The sequence below is a fragment of the Pagrus major genome, chromosome 2, assembly GCF_040436345.1.
Source record: "Pagrus major chromosome 2, Pma_NU_1.0".
NCBI lineage: Eukaryota > Metazoa > Chordata > Actinopteri > Spariformes > Sparidae > Pagrus > Pagrus major.
This window is the reverse complement of record NC_133216.1, coordinates 10,945,748-10,958,606: the sequence shown is the minus strand read 5'-3', so window position 1 is coordinate 10,958,606 and position 12,859 is coordinate 10,945,748. Positions and strand designations below refer to the sequence as shown.

The 12,859-nt window shown below is 39.4% G+C and overlaps 1 protein-coding gene across 1 annotated transcript in view; it reads right to left on the bottom strand.

The window, feature by feature from the left end:
• The window catches only part of lrfn1 (leucine rich repeat and fibronectin type III domain containing 1), a 97,840-nt gene that overhangs the window by 60,994 nt on the left and 23,987 nt on the right, over positions 1-12,859 (bottom strand). The window lies entirely within an intron of this gene.

Below are 12,859 nucleotides of genomic sequence, written 5' to 3'. Positions count from 1 at the left end.
GATATAAAATAAAATAATGAGATGGAAACACACCTAATAGGCTTTACAGTCTTTCTTTGTGCTTTACAGTAGGTAATGAGCTGTTTACTGTGTTTAATGTCATGTCATTACTGTATTATTCGTTTTTCACCAATTAAAAAAACCTATCCATTCACCAATTCAACCACGAAGTTTAATAAACCCAAAAAATTTAGAAATGCATTCCAGCCTCCACATTGACCGTAGAGAGTTGAGGCTTGTATCGGTGGTACACAGACAATCCACCACAGCTCATTACTTTTAATTAGCCCCACCTTTTTTTAGTTCATTAGTGACAGCTGCACTGACTCTGCAGCTCTGTGTGAAAGTTGTGAACCAACTGTTTGCACTGCCGATAAATATTGACATCAGCCGCCTTCAAACTAAAAGGTCAAGGTGTTAAACAGGTTTGACAGGTGGATAACTAGGTGGATGACACCTTCAGTGTAATTTAATGTTATGGTCCACGTCAGGGCAGGATGATTAATTGTGAGTTAACTATGACATTAATGCGATTAATCGTGATTAAATATTTTTATCGTTTGACAGCACTATAATAAACATAAAGAAGACAGTGTAGTGAAGCTAGCTAGCTGGAATTAACACAACCCCGTTTGGCTGGTTAGCTTACGTGTTTGTTGTTTTTTTTTTAATACTGTTTTTCATTTTTAATAATGCTAGAGAAAAGGCTTTTAGAGTGAGGGCTAACAAGTATGTTTGACAATCGAAGGGCTAATTTGTGTGGCACTGCTAAAGATGCTAATGTTAGCCTGAATAGAATACCAACCTTTTTTTTTTTTTTAGGATAACATGTATCCTCACAAACTTAAGTAAGCTACTTAGCTAATTTTATGCTCCTTGGCCTGATGCTATGCTCCGTTTTAAGCTACTCAGTCGTAAATGCTATATATTGCAGGTTATGTTAGAACAGATAAACATTCTTACAGTTTTGCTCTTGAAAGGCATGAAAAACGCCACTCTCCCAACTCCAAATCAAGTTCATTCCAGTGACTAACTTTAGAAAATCATGTTGCACTTAGCTGCATTTATAGATTTTACTTCTCCTTTTATCTCCTCTGGTGATCTTATCAGCTGAGAGCAGATAAACACTGCACTGAATATGTGCACCAGTGCAAAAAAAAAGTCTCTGGTACAGTGGTTTTAATGCACACCTAGGTTTGAGTGGCATCTGACTCTCATGCACATAGGACTGGGATGAACCGAACAAAAAGAATTAGGTGTAAATATTGTTTTTAGAGTAAATGCACAAACTTCCTAGAACTCATTTAAACTGCTGCAGGACTATATATAGGGTAATACAATTCAAGGGAGCTACGATTTCTTCTCTCTCTCCCCAATGCACAACTAAAAGCGCACATGGAGCAATCACAGTTAATTGAAGGTTTTGTAGATGAAGAAAAAGGGACCACTTTCCACCTTTTTTCCCTTCAGGAACAACGACAACAGAGGAATAGCTCTGATTCTCCACTGTCAGATTTAATTGCCAAAGCAACAATCTTGATTAGGATCTCAACAGTCCTTTTTATCAGCACCAGCCAAAGCAACACAGGGTGTTTGTCCAAGCAAGACATATTTACCCACCCGAACTCTCAGTTCTACTAAGTGTAAACACGGCGGGCCTCCACAAAAGACCCTGACATTGAGAGCAACCTTCAAAGGTTGTTCAGTAGCCATCCATTACATCCAAAGGAGACGTCTCTTCTTTTTTCCTTAGTGTCTTGTTTGAAACTCACTCCCTTCCTACAAGACCTTAACATGATGGCAGTTTATATCTAAATCTAAAATCTCCCTTCTCTTATGGCGGAATCGGTGACTTATCTTTCAGTGTGGTAAGTTTTTAATACGATTTAAATCCTTTACCGACAAAATGCCATTACATAACGTCCACCGGCCATCTTTCCGACTGACCAAAGACGGAGATGTGAGAAGTACAATTTCACGCATGCCGCACTTTACCGAGACGTCCATCTTCTGTTCATGTTCCCTGAAGCATCTGAGCAACACTGAGGGATTGATTAAAACGCACTGCACACACACTGCACACACACACTCGAACTGCACATATCAGCAGAGCTACAACAGTAATCTTACATATTGTGCCTGCATGCTAACTGCTCCTCCATCTATTCATCAAACTCCCACGCAGACGCATCAAACACATGCTCTGCACGCACATGGACTTCAATTCAGTGACACAGCAATTAAGGTTCTGAGAGGATTTTCCACTCTACATTTTAGTTATTGTTACCTCTCTAATTAAAAACACTGGTAGTGGGATGTGTGATTTGCAGAGAAGAGTGGAGGAAAGGCTGCACACTAGAAAACAAAAGCGGCTTTGCTTCAAAACATCTTTCAAAGATCAAATGTTATTAGGCTCATACGCTGCCTCCAGCCATATCTGTGCAACAGGATTCTTACAACAGAGGACTGGAAGGTTTTAAAGCATACAGTAGCTGGTATAGTAAAAAATAGAACTGCAACTAATGATTAATTTATCATCACTTATTGTGCCTATGATTTTATTGATTAAGATGTTTTTTTGCCTTGACAATGTCATAAAATGCTGAAGAAATGCCTAATATAATGTCAGAGAGAGTCAGAAAGAGTAGAAAGATGTTAGATGGATGCAAAGATATGACAAAGAAAGGATCTTGGAAAAATGACTAAAACAATGAATAGATTATCAAAATAGTTGCTAATAAATTTTCTGTCAGTTGACTAATCTATTAATCTACTCACACTCACATTTATACACATAAGGGCTGCACAATTAATGGAAATACTAATAAAAATTGCAATATGGTCAAGTTGCTATTTGTTTGATAATAAAGGTAAAAGGTCTGGAAAAAGATGTTGTAAGAAAACATGTTTGTTTGGTACAGACCCCAACAAACAATCTCAGTCCGGGCAGAATCAGCCAATATGACTGCTCACTGCACGGCTAACATAGCTAACTAGCTAATGGCAGCTACAGTTAGCAGCTACAGATATGCTGCCCCCTATTTGTTTGAATTTGACACATGGCCAATTACATACTGCAGCGTATGATTATGATGCAAAGATCATCATGATCATTTCCAATCAAATCACAATATCTGTCATAATATGACATTCTGTGACACATCCCTAATACATACACAGTCTTATAAGACTATGTAGGATTATATGTAGGATTATAATTAAGACTGATGATTGATGATTCATAAGATACTGAAGCTGCAGCTTTCAGGGTGGTGGTTTGCTTTTTTCCCTGTCAGTGTAGCAACCCAGCCTTCTCATTTGCGACCATCGTCAAGGACAAACAGCTATTTGTTCAGTGTTTCAGGACCTCAGAGCTTCAGTACACAGGGTGAGGCAGGCGTTTGGATAACTGTAAGCTTGGATTAGGTCTCCACATAGTGACAAAATGGATGTGTCATTTGGCATCTTTTCCAATGACTTTGCAGTATTCAAACAGAAACCAAACCATTTTTCAGATGGAAACGCGATTGCCTGTGTTTTGCAGCACCTGCCAGTCTTTGGTGTGTGACTAGAGGCCAGCGATGTCCATAGAAACATTATCGCCTCTCAGCCGAAACACCCTCTAGAATTCTTAATGAAGAGTGAAAAGCAACCTGCTACAGGGCCTCTCGATAGCAGTGTCTAAACCATTTGTGAAAATGCTAGGCACACAGCACATCCACATTACTCTGCCTCACTTGCCACAAGGCTAAAATAAACATTTCAAGGCCGGGACCCACATTGCTATTATAAAACCTCCAATAAAAAACAAATAAAGAAACACATATTTGATCTGGAGCCATGGTGAACTTAACCGCTTGGATGAATTGCAAAAAAAAAAGAGAGGTTAGCCTGTGGAGTCTGAGCAAGGCCTGGTTATTCAGTCTGACGTGGTGAGAAGGGAAAGGATGTGAGAAATACCTGCCCTAATAAACTCCATGCTTAACCGATAGCTTGACTGCAGCGCTTGCCTCTGTTGCGCACGTTAATCATGCCGTCGTTTTCATCAGATACCAAACAGCAGTGTTACACCGCTGCCTCCGCTGAGTGTGATTTAACAGAAAGCATATGGCTCTCTTAGATTGCCCACACAGTTGGCACACTGACCATTTCCAGTACCTCCAGGGCGGGCCAATGTGACCTCCAGAGATGAGAGAGCTCCAGACAAAGGCACACAACCTAAAGGCAAAGCAGAGGCCTGTACTGTGCAGAGTGCTGGAACACACGAGTACACAGAGATAATGGCGGTGGTGGCGGAGGTGTAAAATGAAGAGGAGAAAACTGTGCTGATGCTTTTACTACATCGTTTACCATGACCAGGAAGTTGTGACTCCTTTGTTCGCAAGGAGATCTTGCCGTGCCGCAGACAGTGACCGCGGTGACACCGAGCAATAATACAAGTTGCCTGAGAGGATCACATCAAATAATATACGCTCTAATAATTGCTCTGGTTACGCAGCTATTTTTAATAAAATAAAGAGAGAAAAAAGAAAAGAAATCACAGCAACATTTGCAATTCTCTGCCATCTCAAACCACGTCTTACATATATGAGCCAGTGAAGCACGGGGAGCAGAGTAATTGAATAATGCACTTAGTCACCTCATATGAATAATTATGCAATAAGCACAACACAAAGTTGTGCACCAGTGGCCACAGAGGTCAGCAGGGTTACCCACGAGCCTTCAACATGCAGACACCGAGCACGCGAGGGATCAGAGTTTCCCTCCGTTCTTGATGAGTCAGGGAGGATCGTCTCTGTTGCTCATGATCTGATGCTCTGGTAGTAAGCTCTTTCCCCTCCCCTTTCCCCCTTGTGAGCTGAAGCCTCTGATGATGTCCGGACTGCTATTTATACACTTAGCAACGCTCAGCACATTTACCAGCAGCACATAAATAATCAGTAGGTATGAAAGACAGTGTGCAAAGAGGGCTGGTGTACTTTAAAACAGCAACTTCTGGCTCTCTACTTTCACGGAGCAAAGCACAACGTTCGCAGCATCGCACTTCTGACTCCGTTTCTCCCATCGCTTGTCATGATTTATGAGGTAAATCCATGATTAATGGGGCTACTACTGAATATATTTACCAGCCGATGATTTACACTTCTTTTTGCTGTTCTCCTAAATACTAAATGTGCTTCAACATGCATGCTACAACACAGGCATTTGTGATTATAATACCATACATCGTCTTGGATTCATATATGGTTATATTGTGATCATTTTCTGATCTTTTCAGCTGTTCTACTTGTTCTAATACCTGTCTTTGTCCACTTGATCCTCACATAACCACATTACTGGTGAACATTTATCAAAAATATCATCGTGTTAATAGTTTGTGAAAGTATCAACAGTCATCCCTACAATATTGTCCCGATATTGATATCAATATCCGATATTGAGGTCAAAAATGTTGTGTGGAGATTTCTACATATTATTTCAAGGTCATGTCTCCCGGCGCTAGCTCAAAGCATGATGTGATCGTGAAAGTAAAGTGTTGTTTTTTTCTTTTGTATACTGTTGACGCTAGTATTGATCCTCAAAACTAGACTTTACATCTGTAGTACAGCTGGAATCGATCAACCTTACACATAATACATACAACAATAGTACTACTATTCAAGACAAAAGAAGCTCTGGTATTGGGGGCAAAATTCAGTTCTCAAAACTGAAAAAAGTTGATCAGTTCATCTCAGCTCACTGTTGTATGCTCAATACACTGGAAATGACACACTATGGGGCTTGATTTCTGTGAACTGGGTGCAAATTTGAGCATGATTGCAAACAAAAGACGTAATCAGACATGGGTGTGTCCAACAAATTTAAAATTCTGGTGTCCAGCCCCGAAGCTCCCGATCTTCCAGATGCCACACAATCCCAACCCCACTTGAAGATGTGTGCTCATGTTTGCACTCACTTGCACGAAAAAGGTCGGGTTGGGATAAGCTTCTGTAATGGCAGATGATGTCAGCAGCATTCAACCTCGGTAAAAGCAGCAGACAGTTTCCTAATGGGCTGTGAGGAGAATCCAGTCTGGCTTCTTCTTTGAGTAAACTGTTTGTGTGCAAGAGGTGCCAGGGCCCAAAGCACAAATATACAGCACCCTGAATACGACTAACACTCAAAATATCCCCCATGGGTACATCATGTCCCTGTTATATCTAATTTGTGTTTAAGGAGACACTAAAATGTAACATTATTTCCATGCATATATACATCTAGTTATTAAGAATGAAACATTTACTGTAAATACACTTACTAGCATGACTGCAAAATGTGTGTTTTCTTGCATGATTAAATTTTGCATTTAGCTACTCATACAGTGCATGGGTATGTTTACACATGTACATTACTGGCATTTAAAAGATCTTTGAAGGAGCCTGTTTGCTATCTTATCCACGAGAGGCCATATGCATACAACTGTGCAGATTCAGGACTAAAACTTAGACAGAAACATGCATGCACATTGTTCCTTTTAGATTTAGAAGGTTGTGTGTATGCCTGGGTTTGTTTTATAAATCTAAATGATTGTGGAACAGGGTTCACATGCACAGGCATGGATCATGGACGTAGAAACACCTTCAAACAGCACTTGCATATCTATATCTGTGCCAGCTCCATCACTCATTAGACCTGTCGCTAAAGAAGAAGTGCAATTTAACCAATTGTGTTGCGTCAGTAAGCACCACAGCAGCTGTTATTATGCCACCGCTGTGGCTATTTAAATAATCTTGTTTATCATATCTATGTACATGGAAACTATCTCCGTGGTGTCGCGCAGTCATCCTCATTAGACTTCAGAAGTGTGATTGATCTACAGAGTTCATATCGAAACACACTTTGCAAAGTGCTCCACGATTCAGGACTAAATCAAAAAATCATTAACATCAAATTGATGGCTCAAATGTAAATAAAAAGAATGATACAATCCATCGCTCATAAATAAAAGCGCCCTCGATTGACATGTTAAAGAACGCAGTGTAGTCAGCAAAAATAATAACACAATCAGTGACATTGACAGGAGCAACCTAGGCACACAGTGTTTTACTATGAGGATATGTCTTGTTTAATACAGCCATTTTCCCTTAATAAAAAACATCCTCAGCCCTGGCATAGACTGAAAAATGAAAATAAAATACAATCAAGCAAGGCATGAGGTCCCAAGTATGTAGGTAAAGTAAATAATACGATGTTCAGCACACAATTTTATACTAACTCACAAGTCGAGAGGGTGTAATGATGATAGGAAGGCCTGGAAAGAGCCCCATATTTTGTAGTATGTTGCTGGTTTCCTCCTCACACTAAACAATATCTGTTTATGTGTACTATCGGCTATTGATCAAGTGTTTTGATTAACGGTAGTATCTTTTATTAAAGCTCATAGTATTTTTTTTTACTAAAGCTCATATTCAGACCTCTACCAAAGTCCAGATCCTATGGTCACAAAAGATTTCCGTTTTTGTCGTGACAGAAGTTATTTTAATGCTGTATTTCCAGAATTCTTCCAGATAAGAGTAACTCCAGAGCATATGAGGTAAAATCTCCATCACAGGTTCAACATCTCTGGCAATTATGCTGTGTTTCATGCAGTCTGTGTGGGGTGTAATACGTTCTATTAAAGACATTAAACTGTTTTTGAGTACAGTCTGAGACATTTCAAGAATAATAGACCAGTCGACGCCATCATTAAGTAGATTTTTTCTTTTATAAATATATGTTTTTAACTTTATATTTCACATCAGCCACAGCTCACCATGGGTGTACCAGTTTATGCGTGGGAAATTGTGTATGCATGGTTTTTGTGTATATAGGTCATTTATACATCTGATGTTCAGAAAATAATTGAAGTGTGTCTATGGTTAGAGCCTGGCGAAATGTCAGGTGATTCAATTCATTCATTAAAGGACACACACTGATTTGAATAACTGCATGATCTCACTTTGAAAACATGGAGCACATACAGCTGCTGTACGATGGCTACAGTTATTTTATCAACTGGAAGCCATTAATTAAACCCATTATCGTTTAAAGTTATTACAATAAACTTTAGATGAACATCTTAAATGAACTTTAGATTTGAATTTAAATGAACTAGATGAAACAATGTTTATAAAACCAGAAGTGGGAAAGGTAAACATTCATGAAAGGGCTCTTTTGTGATTTTGGAGATTTGGAGAGATTCTGTGTGTGTGTGGGCCTTCATCGACTAAAGCCATGGAAAATGCTGCTGGCACTTGCTTTTAAATTTGGAGGTGGTCTTATAAATGCATCCACAGACCAAAATCTGCACCCCATGATCTCCGCAAACACAACCTCAACCTGCATAGCACCTTTTAAAAGAGGTTTTATCATCGCGTCTCCATGACAGCAACGAGTAAAAACAGCTGTTGGCGGAAACAATTGTCCCTTCAGGTAACGGCGCAATAAACCTTGATCCGAGCAACAAAATCAGCACACGCACAAAGCTTGACCTAGGCATTTTCACCGGCATGGAAATAAAGCAGCATATCTTTTGTTACTGTCAAGGTTTCAATACACAAAGAAGCAAAAGAGAAGTCAAGGCTACGGTGTCCCCAAGCAGCTGCCTTACCTTGTTGCTACCAGAGAGACAAAATACAGAGATAAGTTTTAAAATCTGCTAGATACAGGCAGTCACTGCTCTGATCAAACTAGCCATTTACTGTTAGACGTGTCCATTGAGTTAAAAAAAAAAAAAAGTCTCAACACAAGTCGGGAATGAGAGTCTGATGAGAGATTGCTTATAGCACTGTCAGGGCTGAAAATGGAAAGTGAAGAGATTTCTTTTTAAGGAGCTGGAGAGGCAAAGTTAGAGGCATTTTGAGGATAATTCTGCACCCAGACTTGTCATTTATGGGCCTACTGCTTATTACCACCTAATAATGTGAAAGATGATATAACGCTTCAATTTTCAAAATATATGAAACAGAGCACACCATGTCCAAAAAGAAAATGATCATCAAATGGGTAGAATGAAACAGATCTATTCATATTAAAGCTTGAAGACATACCAGGCAGTTTTTCCTGGAATATAGCTTGATTTCCACTTTTATTTCTAACAATATAATGGAGCGTATTACAGTTTACTCACATAAAAGCTTCACTCATTTTAATTTCAGCTCATGAAATTACAGGGAATCCTACTGAAATCTAAAGTGGCTCCTTCAATTCTAAGTATAATTACAGTGAGTTTTCTGTTTACTGCTTCAGTTTAAACTAATTTAAAACTCAATAATTAAACTGGAATTCAGGAGTTTTGAGGTGAAGCCAGCACTGCTGATCAGGGTGTTTTTCTGGCTTTAACCCCACGTACAGGATTAAAGAGCCCTATTTAGCTTTTTCATTTATTTCCTTTTCCTTCAGTGTTCTTGTTAAAAAGGTAAAAAGGTCAAAGTCCTCACAAACAGAAGCTCCTCTCTCCCACAGAAAACACTGCTCCTGAAACGCCTCGTCAGTAGACCCGCCTCATATTGTCACACATTTGAATAATTTATGTCTAGCGGTTAGTTTGGCACATTTGAATTGATTTAGCACAGCTGCTCTGTTGCTGTCAGCGGTGCAGGGTCAGACGTGTGTGAGCTGACCAATCAGAGCAGACTGGATATTCAGGAGGGGGGGGCCTTAAAGAGACAGGAGCGTGTGTTTCAGACAGAGGGGGAATACAGCGCTGCTGCACTGGACAGTATGAGACAACTGATGTGTTTTTTGAGCACTAAAGCATGTAAACGTATTCTAGTAGTAACCCAAAATAAAATTATGAATCTAAAAATGGGCAGAATATGTCTTATTTAAGCTGCAGGAGTAAGCAAGCACAGGAAATTGAGGGATAAACATATGTACTGTACATACAAACATCCCATGTTCTCATTGAAATTGATCGCATTTAGATATTTAAAACCTTCAACCAATCAATAAAAATCCTTATGAATGTCCAGATTCTCCAGCTGAATGCGAAGTCCATGATCAGCCACAGTAAGATGATATGAGATACAATGAAACTTTGATGAGCTGAATGAAGAAACTGGGCGACGTCGGCAGCACATATTGATAGGATATAATAAGAACATCCTGACATATGTTGCGTTCAACACTAAATGGCATTCCAATATGTGAAGTGCAGGCGTTCAAACGCTTGGCAGTAGAATAAAGAACCAAAAAAAATGCAATTTTCAACATTTAGCAACATCTCAATGTGTAACGTCAACAATTTGCCTGAAACCGCTTGTTTTGAAAAGCGATTGTTTTCATAGCCCTCTCAGACAGTCATGGTCAACTGGACTTGGACAGCCTTGCTTAGTCACGCTGACAGAACACCAGAAAAGCTCTGTGATGATCCACAGTTATGGTCTCATTTGAACTTGGGCAACAAAAAGAGTGCCACTGTTTGTTTAGCCCCTGAGATGTGCTTGAGTGTTAGCTTTGTGTGTCCAATTATTGACTTCAGTATCTGCGGGCCCAATAAATGCCATGACGTCGGGGTGAAAAGAGTGAAACACAGTCTGGGATCCTCTTGATGACGTGACAGCATTTCACCAACTGTTTGAAAGCGTTTTGTCATCATGGTGTCAGTGGATCCCCAGAAACATTTATACTGCAGTGGCTAATAATAGCAAACCACCAGCTAACACTGCAAACACTGTGATGGGAAACAACAGTAAGCCTGCAAAACCGATGTATCCTATCCATTCATGTCAGCGTATTGACATCCTCACTGATATTGAAAGGGATTATATGACTTAAGTCTGCATGTTCTGCATGCCTGAAGAAGTGTTCTACTTGGATGGAAGCTGATCTCGCCGTGCCAGTCAGCTCCGTCTGAATACTGACTTCCTCCTTCGCAGATAATCCCGTGAAAAAGACAACTCTTTAATGTCTAACATCCCTAACACAGCTCTCTCAATTCCTTGAATCATAATTAGCCGCCATGGACGCCCAATCCATTTTGTGCCTCGCCGTGGACCTTTTCCACATGTCACTGCCGACGTGCCACGAACATTGAATCAGGTTCAAAGTGATTGGGATAGAAAGGCATCGATGATAAGGAATGTGACGAGCACACAAGGCACACAGGGGGGCCTGTTTTGGTGCTGTTGCAGTATTGTAATATAATCATCTTATGCTGGATTCAATATGCAGCACAAGCCTCTTCTGGTCTTCACCACAAAAAACGATTTCCATTAAGATAAACTCTGAGAAGCTTTGATGGAAAGGCCAGAAAAACACACTGTTTACTGCAGGGTTTTGTGAAAAGACAATAAGCAATTTGTTTTTTGACAGTAATCCTGTTTCTTGGGTGCTTTGCGTATAAACAGACCCCCTGCCACACGCTTATGATAAGTTTTCTTTGATGGGTCTATACAGATTTGAACTAGGGCTTCACAATTAATCGAAATATTATCAAAAAAACAATATGGGCAAGTGCAGTATCCGATTTGCAGAAGCTACAAGTACTGTAATGCTGCAGAGATCTTTGGTACAGACCCCAACAAATGTCACATCATCATGATTTTAATAACTTTTTCACTTAAAAAAAAAAATTGTGGTGCAAAAATAATAATTTCCACTAATTGTGAATTATGTTGCAATCATACTATCCATCAAAATAATTGCAAAACTATCATTTTTTTTGTCAACCCCTTCTTTGAATCCTCTTGAATGATTACATTATGTTTTTTTTTGGTGGGCAAAAACGCATGTCCTCTTCAAATATTAAGTCCAGTACAGGATATGATAATACAAGGTGTGCCTGATAGACATGAAAGAAGGCTGTGAAGAAAAAGGAAGAGAAATATGAGCAAGTGTCTGGACGACCAAATTACATTACTGGCCAAATGCTCTCAACAGCATCCACTGGATTCTGAGAAGGGGCAGTGAAAGGCGGAGAGGCCGCGATGAAACAGGACTGCAGTCAAACAGATTGTTTGCTAAGAAATTGCAAAGAAATGTCAATCAAACTGTTAAGCCCTCGAGTTCAGGTGGAGTTGGCTCGCCTGCACAGACTGCTCACTTATAGAATGAAGACAAAGTCTAAAATAAATACAATATATTGATACCGCTTTTTAATTCACCACCCTTCATCAAGTGGCAGCTAATTGGTTTATTGATGGCTAATGAATCATTAAGTGATGTTTTATAGATCAGTTAGAGGCCGTTATTGAGAACAACCTTTCGGATGTCAGGTTGTCACAAATCTCTTGTAGCTGCAGGGCAGCTGAGCTGCAATCTGTTTATTAACTATTCACTCACATTTGAAGCCACATAACTTTATTGTAAGGAGGCTTTATCAATGACTTGTTAACATTAATGATTGCTGTTGCTGATGGCTTATTAGAAAGTGAGAAACTCGTGCCCCTTCATTGATGATTTGCTTTAAAATGCAGAATTGATGGTTTATTACCTTTTATTAATGACTTACATTTATCAACCTGGCAACCCAAAAGTTCCCTCTCATTGATGATTCACGACTGATCTATCAAGCATGGGTAAATGAGTTATTAACCACGGATAGAGGCATTAATTACAACTTAACAAAGCCTTTATGAATAAAGTTTTCTGAGAAGGTGGTGCCGGTTTTTCCAAAATTTCACGACATCTAATGACCTTTTTAATGCTTCTAGGTATAGTAAGCAGTAAAGGCAGGATCAAGAGCAGAAAACCACAATAAGAAGAATGAAATACTAACTAGTGGTAAAGAGACAGGAAGTCAATTGCAATATATTGTGTTTCTCAAAGAAATAGTTTCAGATTTTCAGAAAATATGCTTATTTGCCTTCCTGTCAAGAGCAGAAGATCAATATCACTC